Raw genomic sequence first — 12,330 nt, 5'->3', positions numbered from 1 at the left:
TGTTAAGCGGAAATTAACAGCCGGGGGCAACATTGCCTAGAAATAGAAGAAACAGTGTATGCTTTCCGCTCATCCTTGAAGGGTAGCCGTCGGTTGCATGAAAATCAGGTGTTGCCTTACGTATTTCCATTTCCCTGAGCTCTACTTAAAACAAATGTCGACTGTGCGGATAAGCGAGTGATCAGGTTCTACAGCTGTGGCTTTGCGCGACAGAAAATAGTGCCGAAATAGTGCCGCTACGCACTCGTACATGGAGCAAGTTATGATGGCCGAAATTTCGAACACCTAAGGCTTCCACGAACGTTTTTCAGGCCCGAATGAGGAGGAATCGCTAGCGGGAAAGCGGCACACTACATAACGAAGCAAATACGGTGTTCAAAAATGTAATCTCTCTCTCTCTCACTCTCTTTCTTTGATCGGGTCACATTTAAATCTGCACTGCACACAACTAAGTGGAGTTGAGGACGTATCGCCTCATCCATGTTTCCTTTGTTCTCTTTCTTTTTTCTTCGCTCCTCGGGGCCATGCAAAATAGCCCCGCGTCCCGCTACTTTGCGTACGCTCGCGTTTCCTTCCTGTATCGTCGGCCGTGCCGATATTTTGTACAGGGTGATGTACGCTTTCTGTGCCTCCACCTTTCTTGGACGGTATTGTTGGCTCGGACGCATCATTTTGCACCCGTGCGCTCGGGCTGGGGCAACTAGCGGCAGCGGAGGAGGGGACACGGGCTGAAGAAAAATGACACGTTGACGTCGGGCCCTACGTGGGCAGGAAGCGCCTCTGCACCTCGTTGCATGGCCTCTTGGAACAAGTCGGGAGCACTGGAGGCCGAAACATGCCGTCAGGGAAATTTGCTTGTGTTGGATGGCTTACCCTCCATAGCCTTGCTTGCTGGCATGCCCTATAAGAAAGACAAAACTAAAGACTACAAATGGCTTCCAGTATGCAACTTTGTTCAGTGCTTTTGCGTCGGGTAAGCGCCTTGTAATGTAGACCCTTATCAAAATTGCCTACAGACAGTCTGTAGACTTCTTATTGACTCTAGTGACTTCCTATAGATATTGCTTTTTGTCTACTCATAGTCTATAGACTGTCTATAGACAAAAGTCGAATAAACGTGTATGGCCATAAATCTATAGATAGTGTATGACTGTCTGTGGCATTTGTATCGCCTATAGACTGTTGTCTAAGATTTGTCTATAGCCAATCTATAGACTTTATAGACAGAAGTCTATAGTTCATTAAAACTTCCTGTTGGGCGAGTTGGTAGTTCATCTTGAATTAGAAATGTTATAGCGCAAACAAAGACACGGACAAAAAGAGAGGAAACACACACACAAGCGCTATTCCGAATGCAAAAGGCGTAGCGTATTGCCCGGCATGTAGCGTCCACGATGTTACTCAGTAGAAGGTCAGAGATGGAAGAAGATGAAGAAACACAGAAAGATGGGCCCACTGTATAAGAAATAAACTTCATTAAAACTTCCTGTTGGGCGAGTTGGTAGTTCATCTTGAATTAGAAATGTTATAGCGCAAACAAAGACACGGACAAAAAGAGAGGAAACACACACACAAGCGCTATAACCACCGACTACCAACTCGCCCAACAGGAAGTTTATTCCTGCGGCGCATTTTTCTCGCTGCTTGAACTGGTGGCCGCAACGGCTAATACTCTCATAGCAAGAAGAGAAACACTTGAAGTTCGAAGGAGAGTGACAGGCGTAGTGTCGTAAGCTGTGGGTGGCGTGCCACGACAGGAAGACTTTTTGGCTTGCCAGAGGATAAGCGATCAAATAAGCGAGAGCGCGGCGCTATCCTGCGAATGCCGATGTGGCCGCGACGTCCCTGCTTCTGCTATTCACGGGAAGGCATAGTGCTGTGTTCACTTCGCTGACAAGCAATTACGGCGAAACGCAGCAACCAAGCCTGCGCCAGAATACTACGAGCCGTAGTCGAGGCACCAGGGGCATTCTTCTAATGCCATTCATGTGGTGTGGACCCCCCTTCGCTCTCGCCCGCGACTATTGTCCGTCTCCCCTGCCGGAACCGGAGAGAGTATAGCTCCTGCCGGGTAGACGGGCAAGAGAGAAGGCGCGACACCGTGACCCCGGCGACCTCGCGTTCGCCGTACGCAGCCCTGCCTCTGCTTCCCAGAACCTTCCATTCTTCTTGCAAGGCGCCCAAAACTGGTTGCTTTTCCCCAACGTTGGTACTTGCTAGAACCAAAAATGCGTTTCCAGCCCCAGTTAGCTTTTTTTTTTAGCGTTTGTACTATCCTCCCGTCCTTGTACATTCCCTCCTGGATGGTGTAGACACAAAGCACTTCCTGCTGTGCATGCAAGACGCCCAGCGCACCACAGCCATATTCGCACTTCCACATATGATACATGCTTTGCCCAACTTAGAGCCCTGGGTGTTTGGTTCTACCGTATGGCGCGTAATGCATTCCCATCAGGCAGAATTAAAATATGAGAAAATTCATCGCAAGATATATTTCCTTGTATTCTCCAAGTAAATTACTTCTGTACTAACTCCTCTCTTCTGAAGTGACCAAAAGATAAAAGAACTCAGTGTGTAAAAATGGTGAATGCAAAAATACACTACTTTTGTGCAAAATTCACAGGAAGTGCACTTAAATTGCCACAAGTGCATGGCCAATTAAGGAAGAAAAACAAGGGCAAAGGACGGAGACGCAGAACAGGAACACAGGACTAAGCTGTGTTCTGTGTTCCTGTATTCTGTGTTCCCAGTTCTGTGTCCCCGTCCTTTGCGCTGGTTTTCTTTCTACAATCGTGCACCAATTAACTCGCCCAGCTCTCCACTCTACTGGACCAATAAGGCCTCAAGCTCCACAGTGCATTAGTGTTATATCTTACGCTACATATTTTCGAATTGTTTTTGCTGCAAAAAAGGTGTAAGAGGTCAGCATACACGTCTTTCATTTGCGTAGGAAGAAAGCAGCGCAGTCAAGAAAGTTACTCCCTCCTGCCAGTGAAAATTTAAAAAATGCGGTGTTTTCAGAGCAATAATAAAATCCTTACATGCTGACGGCATGTTGGAATTTTTGTTAATGCACCGTAATGTTAATGTTAATGCACCGTAATGTTAATGCACCGTGAGTGGGCTCGACGGCACTACTAGCATGCGGTGCGCTAATCCTTTCGTCTTCATTGTGCAGCTCGCCCTTGGACTGTTTCTTCATGGTACTGCCAGCGGCATCGAACCCTCCGAGATAGCCTGGGTGACCTCGCCGGTGAACGGAACTCGTTTCCATGCGTGCGATTCCCTCACGTCAGCGGAATTTCTTCGACCACATCATCCGGGAGCAGCAACGTGCGAGCACATTTCTACGCATGATCTGCTGGGAGCGCCACCACATCAATGGGCTACATATACCCTTCCCAGGAATTGCATCGGCAGTGGGCTCGGCGGCACTACTAGCATGCGGTGCGCTAATCCTTTCGTCTTCATTGTGCAGGTGAGCAGGCGTTTTGGCAAATGCTTCCGCTCTAGCGACCGTTTCTTGGTAGTGCTGCCGTGCCCGCAGCTGTGTCTTGAAGTGTTTGATGTTGCTGTATTCCTGTGCAAACTCCTCCTGTTGTCAGGGGACGTCGAAACAAATCCCGGCCCTGAAATGGCACAAATCGCTAAACAACTGAAGGATATTGCGGAAGATATTAAAGAAATAAAGGAAAAACGGCTGACAGACACAGAAAACAAGTTAGATGCCATAACACTAATAGAAACTGAAGTGCAGTCTTGTCAAACTGAGATTTCTCGCATGAATCACGTAATAGAAATACTGGAAAAAAAATAGACGATCTTGAGAACAGGAGCAGGAGATCCAACTTAATTGTTTATGGACTACCAGAAGATGAAGAAGAATCAACCGAAACTCTGGAGCAGGCTGTCAACAAAAGTATCATTGAAGATACCCTAAAGCTCGATCCAGTTGCCTTTGAACGTATTCACCGGTTAGGCAGGCCGCAGGCTAATAAGAATAGACCGGTAATTTTTAAACTACTGGATGCCCGTAACAAGTCGGCAATACTGAAGCAAGGTTTTAAACTTAAATACACGAAATATGCCATTGGGGAAGATTTCTCTCCGAGAATTCGAGAAATCAGAAAAAAACTGTGGAACAGTGCCAAAGAAAATCGACAAAAAGGGGACAAAGTTTCGCTTGCCTTCGACAAATTATTTATAAACAGCTGTGCCTTTGTTTGGGATGACGAAACGAACGAGAAAGTTCCGCTGAAAAAAAAACGAAGAGCAGGAGGAGACAGTCGAAAAAAGGAGCCCACCAACGACACGGGGAAGAGCGCGATTAAAGCACTGACCATCATAAATGTAAACGCAAGGAGCATAAAATCTTTAGTAAAGTAAAATCTTTAGAAAACCTATTAATTAATCGGGAACCTGATATTGTCGCCGTCACGGAGACTTGGCTTTCACCAGAAATTTCGAGTCATGAAATCGCACCACCCAACTACTCAGTCATTCGGAAAGACCGAGACTCCCGTGGCGGTGGTGTGGCTCTCTTGATAAAGAAAACCCTGCCGTTTGTTACGCTCCCAGATGTGTCAGGTGCTGAAAGCGTATTCTGCAGACTTCTCTGCAACAATACTACTGTCTGTGTAGGCTGTCAGTATAGGAGCCCCTCTTCAGGAGATGAGTGCATTTCTGTCATTCATGACTTCCTTCAACAATATGCTTGCAGCACTAGAATCATTCTCATGGGTGACTTTAACCTTCCTGACGTGGACTGGATAACTATGCAACACACATCATCATCTTCAGAAGCTCTTTTTGACTTAATGCTCTCCTTTAATCTCCACCAAATTATCCTAGAACCAACGCGCAAGCAAGGATCAGCAAACAATATCCTCGATCTTATACTAATCAGTGATCACTTTCCAGTACACCAAGCGCAGAAAGAAAACATCGAAGGCATCTCTGATCACAACATACCATTATGTTTGTTACCTCTAGACTGCTCAATAAAAAAAACGATCTGATGTCAAGACGACACTGAACTTCGATAAGGCTGATGATGCCAGCATATTAACCTACCTCGCACTTCGGAGAAGGATGTGAGCGGGGGCACAGGGAGAAATGGGCGTTATTTTCAAGAGGTACGTGAGTGACTGGTTGCGGGGGTAAGGGGGAGGAGAGAGCAAAGGGCAGTAGGGAGAGGGTGCTGTCTCCTGCTGTACCTTTGCGTGCGCCTTTCTCTTTTTCTCCTTTTACTTTCCCTCTTTCCCTCGAGCCGTGGAATGTTTTTAAGCCTGTTTCACATGGCAGCGAAAATGCCAGCGAATCCTGTCGCTGCGGCGGAGAAACCTGTTTTCAGTCGTCGCTGCGACGAGCGGCGAGGTTTCAACAAGTTGGAAATTTTCGCTGCGACGCGCCGCTCAATCGCTCAGTCGCTTGCATGTGAAACGGCACGACGCTGAAGAACGACAAAGCTGGCGCGTCTGCCAGACCGGCCCTGAAAGGTCTCATGCATGAACGCATCGTTGCCGGCTCACGTAAAAAAAATGGCTGAGGCTTAGCTAAGGTTAAGCCTAGTCAGATGCGAAGCATATTGATGGCTAGGCTTGGTAATACATGGCTTTCCTTGGTTGGCTACAACAGCATTCTTGGCACCCATGGAAAGTACATTGGAAACACCCTTAGTTATTCCACCACTGCCACCATTCCCTATAGACTGTATTGATGTGCCCACAGCAGCAGCAGGCAGCGCCTCTGATGTGGAGCCTCCACCGCCGTGGCCGACCGCGCGAGCCGGCAGCCCATCTCTCCTCTGCTGTGACGTCATGTTGTCACGTGGTCAGCCGCCGCGCCTCTGATGTGGAGCCTCCACCGCCGCGGCCGACCGCGCGAGCCGGCAGCCCATCTCTCCTCCGCTGTGACGTCATGTTGTCACGTGGTGTCATGGTGGTAGCTCCACCGCCGCGCTCGATGGGCTGTAGTGTAGCTCTAGTAATATGCTTCGCATAAAAAAAACCTTACAGCGGCTAATGTGTCACTCCTGGCGAAGGATCAGTCCTGAAGCGGTCAAACATTTCTGAAAAATCACATCAGAGTTTCTGGAGAGAATCAGTTGCATTCTTTGAAGACCTGGTTACGCAGGACTGCCACCAGCTTTGTGAAGAGCGCAGTACAAGGCACAAAGAGTGGCACAAAAACAAATTTTGATCGATTTGGCGAGGCTACGGCAAATGGGAATTTGGTGTGTTAGCACTGCGGTTTCGATATTGGGATCCACTGCGCACGGCTGGAAGTTGATGCAGAAGATACCCAAAGCACAGCGCGAGAGACTGCTTGTTTAGGACACGGGATGTTCGGCTGCGGCGATGTAAGAGCGAGTGCTGTGCTGCTGAGGTGTGTCGTATTACGTGTCATGTCGATCTGCCACTGTTTTCCTCATGGTTTATACATGGTTCATGTACATAGAACAAAAGGCGATGATGTAGTGGTCTGATGCAGTGGCCAGCAAAACTAATCTAATCGCGCTGTCCGGATTGGAAACCCACTCGCGGCCGTAGGGTATTTTCTTTTAGTTATTTTTATTTAAGGTCAAGAAAACTCCAGACATACAGACGGACCTCGGCGAACACTAAGATTGAAAGCCCAACCGCCGAATAAAAAAAAAATTCGATCGCATCAGGTCGCTGTTGTTCCACCGCCATGCGGAGGCAACGGCAAGGTGTTCTCCAGCCGCCCGATGGAAACGGATCATCGTGCGGCCGTGGTTCTCGTCTGTTGACTTAATGAAGAAGACGGTACAAGAAAAGGCTCTACCTTAGAGCCTTTACTTCTTAAACAATTCATTACACAACCATTATGAACAGGCGATACCTTTGTGGCTGTGGTGCGCTGGGCGTCTTGCATGCACAGCAGGAAGTGATTTGTGTCTAGACCATCCAGGAGGGAATGTACAGGGACGGGAGGATAGTACAAACGCTAAAAAAAAAAAAAGCTAGCTGGGGCTGGAAACGCATTTTTCGTTCTAGCAAGTACCAACGTTGGGGCAAAGCAACCAGTTTTGGGCGCCTTGTAAGAAGAAAGGATGGTTCTGGGAAGCGGAGGCAGGGCTGCGTACGGCGCACGCGAGGTCGCGGGGTCACGGAGTCGCGCTGCAGCAGCATATCGGGAAAAGGTTAAATTCTTCCACTCGCCACTCGCAGCGCACCGCAGAGCCGGCAGCCTTCTCTCTTGTCCGCCTACCCGGCAGGAGCTACTCTCTCCGGTTCCGGCCGGGGAAACGGACAATAGTCGCGGGCGAGAGAGAAGGGGGGGCCCCACCACATGAATGGCATTAGAAGAATGTCACTGGCGCCTCCGCTACGGCTCAGCTCGTACTATTCTGGCGCAGTGCTGCGTTTCGCCGTAATCGCTTGTCAGCAAAGTGAACACAGCACCGTGCCTTCCCGTGAATAGTAGAAGCAGGGACGTCGCGGCCACATCGGCATTCGCAGGATAGCGCCGCCCTGTCGCTTATTTGCTCGCTTATCCTCTGACAAGTCAAAAAGTCTTCCTGTCGTGGCACGCCATCCATGGCTTACGACACCACGTCTGTCGTTCCCCTTCGTACTTCAAGCGTTTCTCTTCTTGCTATGAAAGTATTAGCCGTTGCGGCCACCAATTCAAGCAGCGAGAAAAAATTCAGCGCCGCAGGATTCATAATGAAAGAGCGCCGCTCTTGTTTCGATCAAGCCATCATCAATGAACAACTTGCATAATTAGAGTGATAAATCTATACCTTTATGCGTTGTGTCTTGTGTATAATCCCAAACTGTGATCTGGAATGCGAGGTCAAAATTTGAATGTCATTGAAATAAACTCATTTTCCTGAAATTCTCTTTTTGTGTCGTCGCCGCTTTGCAGGTCGGGCCGAGCACGAGCGTGCTCATGGTCCTTCAGTGTCGGGCCGGGCTTCCTGTCGGTAGGTTAAGTCCCGGGCCGGGCGCGGGTTCGAAATTGCGGCCTGTGCACAGCTCTATTCAGAAACCTAATCACATTTCCTTTTGTGAAAAAAGAGCTATGTGCAGAGTTTAAATGGTGCAAGTATGAAGCTACAATGAAGTCAATTACAGACTTCTGTGCAACAGCTAGAGGAATTTCAAGAGCATGCTATACGTGATGCTAGTTGCCTCAGTCACAATTGATGCAGTCAAGTATTATTTCGTATATTTTTTTTTTACCCAACAGACATGAAATGTCTGAAGATGAATATGTACCAAACACATCGAAACATCAGTTGTGATGCCTGAAAAAAGTTGTACTGCAACATATAAATGCTCAAGTCTCGATAAGCAGGAATACTGAAGGGGAATAAAAACAGTTTTTTTTTGTTCGGGCTCACGCACCTGCTACAAACATATTCTTTATACACAGCAATAAAACTTGAAATAACTGTTTAAAAGCCTTTTGGTCAATAGTATAGCTAAGTATGACTGAAAGGAGTCCGCAAGAAATGCACGGAAGCAGGCATGCAGTGTGACAGCGCAGCGCGACAGGTGCGCTTTTTAATCTCGCGCGCGCACTGAAGAACATGGGTTTATGGTTTATTGGGGTTTTAACGTCGCAAAACGACTCAGGCTATGAGGGACGCCGTAGTGAAAGAGGTTCGGAAATTTCGACTACCTGGGGTTCTTTAACGTGCACTGACATCGCACAGTACACGGGCCTATAGAATTTAGCCTCCATCGAAATTCGACCACCCCGACCGGGATCGAACCCGCGTCTTTCGGATCAGCGGCCGAGCGCCATAGCCACTGAGCCACCGCGGCGGGTCGAAAGACATGACGGGGACACGCATGCATGGGGACACGCCGAGGAGGCAACGCTGCAGTGCACGCTGCCTCCTCGCCTCTCGGCTCCTCGCGAGCAGCCCCGTCCGCTGACGAGCGGTGGCGGGGAAAAATCTAGGGAAAACATGCCTGTCCCCAACCGGACATGACGTCATTAAATATCACGTGACCTATGACGTCACGCGTATGACGTCATATTTTTTGACCAATCAGCGTTTCCAGCCTACCTACCCGCAAACTCCGGGAAACTGATAAAACTTGTGAAGCCCATGGAGGAAGAAGAAAGTTTTTTTTACCTCCATGGTGAAGCCTTCCTGGACCAAACATCAGTAATATTTACTAATCGGGATAAAGAGACTCGGGAGATTGCTGAAGCCAACAGTTTCAGTTTCGCAGCTCCTCTCGGGAGGTGGCTAAAGTGGCGGTCGCGGGAACTAGTGGCGCTGCAGTCGAGATTTTTAACATCGCCTGCTATCGCGGGAGTTTCGCTCGCTACAGTTACGACAGGCTAGTCAGATTTTTAAGCTGGTTTTTCGTGTGATGGTGCTGTTAGCGTTGTGAAAACGTGTTTGTAGTGAAATATGTGCACTTGGTGACTTGAAGCGAGAGGTACACATGCCATCCTGCTTTGCGCCCGGCTGCAGAAGTGGCAATAGAAACGATATGCCACCGGTCATCATTTTTTTCAAACCGCCTTGCGATGAAAGCGAATTTAAAAGGTGGGAGCAGATGTTGCATCGCAAGGACAGATCTACTGTGAGCGTCATTTTGAGCACGAAGATATTATCAAGGAGTGCAAGTACGTTGTGAACGGGCAAGAGGTCCGAATTCCTCGCGGGAACTGGGCGCAAGTGCCCGGTGTCGGCCCTCGTCTCTTTCCCAGCCTTCCAGATCGATTCTCAAAGCCAAAAATTGTGAAATGCAGGCGAAAGTCACTAAAAACGCGTGCTGTCATGTAGACTGATAAGTGTGAAGATCCTTGAAGCGGCAATATATACGTACTCCTCGGGCGAGGCTTGCGTAGAGGCAGTCAGCCCGAATGAACTGATGCCTCTTTCCTGCTCGGCGGAAACCTACTACGTCGATTGCACTGACAACTGGTGACTATGAGTCAACCATCTACGGAGTGGCAGCATGAATCTATACAGGACGAAATAACTGGGAAGGTGTGTGCAGTTTTCTACTGCAGAAAGCTAGCGGCAAGCCGTCTAGTGATTCCCAGGGCTGCTGTTGTGGAAGAAGATGGTAGCTGCTTCGTGAACGGCTGCAACAAGTTGCACAAGCAGCTGTTCAAAACTGTAGCTTCTGTCACTGACCTTGAAAACATTCTGCTGGAAACAGATGGCTTATAAATATCTGTGCAGGAGTAAATACAAATATTGATGAACAGCCGACGAAGCCGGAAGGTGTTCACAAACACTGCTCGTTTTTTTTTTTTCGAAGCAGCTAATCTGTGCGCGTTGCTTGCGTTTGCGAAGTCAGGTTCGAGCGAGGAAGAGAACGGCAGCGCGCCTCGTGCAGTGCCTCGTTCAGATATCGCTCGCCCAAACCCCAGTGGTACCCTCCAAGCGGAACAGCTTTTCGCCATGTACCAACACCAGTTACGCCATATTCTTGTTTGCTCACGCCGGAAAAAAAAAATAATTTACCTCTAGGTATAGGCACGGCGCCGCCCCTCTTTATGAGTGTGTAGCGGACGACGCGCGAGATGTGTAGAAAAGCGCGACTGCAACGCCGTTATTTCCAGCGACGTCCACGATAGACACGCCAGCAAGAACGTTGGCTGAAGCATGCCACATTGCCAAGACAGATCACTGTATCAGTGATCCATCGCTTGCGCTGACGGGAGAAATTTCTTCTCAAGAGTGTCGCAGCTGCTAATCTTTGATCTGTTCCTTAGTTTCTTTGTCTTGTTTATCTTACCCCGTATTTATTGCGAGCGGTTTGAATAAACGCATTTTTTGTTAGTAAGCGCTCGTCGTGTGCTCCTTCAAGTGTCTCACCTTTTTCTGCGCTGTCCTTCAATCAACATGAACCAGTACAACCTAGTGGAGATCAGTGACCAGTACCAACATGCCCAACTTCTCGCTCTGCTTCAAAGGGGACGCCCATCCATCCATCCGCCCGTCTGTCCAGAAGCGTTTGCGGGTAGGCAGGCTGGAAACGCTGATTGGTCGATGAGATGCGCTTCTCCGTGACGTTATTTGACTTCGCCCTCGTTCTCAACCGGACGTGGCGTCAGCGCGCCTTTCTCGACCTCTCCCTAGAGCACCTGGGGAATCGCTAGGTGCACCCGCCGCGCCGCGCGTGCGTGGTGACTCGTGAGCAAGCATTCGTTTCGTGATCCTCGGCGCGCTCGTTTCGAGGCGTGTGCAGTTATGGCGTTCGAGCGTGGTGCGCTCGTCGGCGACAGCCAGCTGAAATTTCTGTGCAGTTTTTGCTTGCGGCTTTCGCCGTTTCGCCAGGAGCACGTGGCTAGTGTCGTGCTCGTATTTAAAGTTTTTGCCGCGGCACTAGAAGGATCCGCATCAGGCGCGCTTTGAGGACCGCCGTTTGACAGCTACGCTGACGCGCTTGTCGGGCGTGCGCATTCTCAACCCCGAGGTAAGGACTGAACTACATTGTCGCAAGTTTTCTCGTGCAGTGAGGGCTCACCAAATTTCGGTGCTTGTAACGAAACTTTGTTTTTGCAGCATCGTTCCCTGGATATGCTTCTCGGAAGCCGATGTCATTGTTCGCCGCGGACGCTGGGCCTACTGCTCGCCGCCACGCCGCTGTAGGTTGACGTTGAAGAGCTGCTCCAAACGGCCTTTTCAGGGCCGCTTCATTGCTTCATGGAAGATTGCGGGCATCCATTCTCGCGGCCGTGTTCCCTCTCTTTGTCGAAATCGGCGCCAGACATCAGAACCCGCACTAGGCCTCGTTGCAGGGTTAAACGAGTGCAGTGTGGCTTTAGAGAAGTTATGACTTGCGCTTAGTCTAGCTATATCATTCACCCAGTGCAGTGTGCCTTTGCTTCTTTAGCGACTTCTCACGCCTTGTCGAAATCGGATTTAAAGCTCACGGCACGCCTCGTTGAATGGGTTAACCGAGTGCAGCGCCTAGCTTTGTTTTTGTGTTCTAACCTGTAAGCAGTGCACCTTTCTTCGCTCCGTACTTTTGTTCTTTTCAGTCGTTTCCTGAATCCGTCGAAAGAGCCGGGCGTTGTTCGCGGTGAATGGAACCACGAGGCGATCGCATCTGCATACACAGCACGACTTTGTTCCCTCGTGTTTTTTTTACCAAGGATTGCTTCGACAGCTCGGGCAAAACGAGGACTGCGCACGCCGTGTCGTCGCTGCTTAGTGAAGAGGCACAAAACGGATGTCGTCCTTACTAAAGGCCCTTCTCGGGGCCACCTCAGTGTTTCCTTGCAGACCACGCGCTTTCCGCCCTGTGCACATGTTCCCCTCATTTCCAATCATTTGTAAGTTGCATATCAATGAATTAATAAATCAGTCAATGCACTTTA

The 12,330-nt window shown here is 49.2% G+C and overlaps 1 long non-coding RNA gene and 1 pseudogene across 2 annotated transcripts; both read left to right on the top strand.

Annotated features, from left to right (window-relative positions):
* The first annotated feature begins 3,127 nt into the window (after nucleotides 1-3,127).
* On the top strand, nucleotides 3,128-4,339 carry LOC149351050 (uncharacterized; annotated as a pseudogene).
* A 6,863-nt stretch (nucleotides 4,340-11,202) lies between these two features.
* Nucleotides 11,203-12,330, top strand: LOC149351049 (uncharacterized). 2 transcript variants are annotated; one of them, XR_016289483.1, is made up of 3 exons: nucleotides 11,203-11,423; nucleotides 11,513-11,595; nucleotides 11,992-12,330. It is a non-coding gene; the product is annotated as an uncharacterized LOC149351049 (long non-coding RNA). The 2 variants fall into 2 exon arrangements; XR_016289482.1 differs by having other exon boundaries at nucleotides 11,513-12,330.

Source organism: Amblyomma mixtum, chromosome 3 (genome assembly GCF_055824585.1).
Source record: "Amblyomma mixtum isolate Tamu chromosome 3, ASM5582458v1, whole genome shotgun sequence".
Lineage (NCBI taxonomy): Eukaryota > Metazoa > Arthropoda > Arachnida > Ixodida > Ixodidae > Amblyomma > Amblyomma mixtum.
Note: the sequence above shows the minus strand (reverse complement) of the source record. Positions and strands in the feature narration are given on the sequence as shown.